Below are 985 nucleotides of genomic sequence, written 5' to 3' on the forward strand. Positions count from 1 at the left end.
TTCAGAATGATTAGTAACTTTAAAGAAAGAATTGGTTTGTTGACTTTTTCTTCATTTTCTCCTTTGCCATGTGAAAGGTCTTGCTCTTTTATTAGGTACATTACTCAAGCCCTTATTTAGGATTTAGGCAACACTCTCCTCTGTCATATTGCAAATACCTGGACAGTGGGGGAAACTTTTGCTTACTTGGATATTCCTATGATGACTATCACAGCAGTGTGTAATCTAGCTACATAGGATTAAAATGGGACCTAAGATAATAATGACTTGACATTTGACCCTAGACTAATCAGTGGTTAATGGTCAGAGGGGGATTGCAAATGGAAAAACAACCAGACAACAACAACAACAATGAAATCTGTACTAATGTTCTCAAGTAGATGCTCTTTTGAAAAGATGGCAAAATGTTCTGATTCTTAGATTATTAATGACACACTAGAACTGACTTTGTGATACATAATTACAACATATTTTAAGAAACTTATTTATGAATCACAATGCTATTTGGTAGCAGAAGGGGCTACTCAAAATATAGAACCTTTAGGGGAAGGCTGATAGGTAACTTTTCTGATAATTTGAAAGTAACTGGTGTATCTGAAAGAATAAACACAGGAATTGGCATTAGTAAGTCACTTGTACAAAGTGTACAAAGTCCTGGGTTCAAACCATAGTGCCATCAAAACAGAGATGACCTAGACCCCCTGTTCAGAGGAAGCCCATAAGCTGCTCAGTTTCCAAGTAAAGCTCCCTGGGAAGGGGAACAGGGACTGTCTCTGACATGAACTCAGTGCTCACCTCCCCCTGGGCAGTGCAGCCTTCACAGGCTGCAGGAGATGATGCAGACAGTCCTGATGAGACCTGATAAGCTAGGGTCAGATAGCAGGGGAAGAGGACCTCCCTTATCAAGGGACTAGGGCATAGGGGGAGAAGAGGGAGGGAGGGTGGAACTGGGAGGAGGCGAGGAAGGGGGCTGCAGTGGGGATAC

This window comes from Psammomys obesus, unplaced genomic scaffold, assembly GCF_907164565.1.
Source record: "Psammomys obesus unplaced genomic scaffold, mPsaObe1.curated_primary_1811, whole genome shotgun sequence".
Lineage (NCBI taxonomy): Eukaryota > Metazoa > Chordata > Mammalia > Rodentia > Muridae > Psammomys > Psammomys obesus.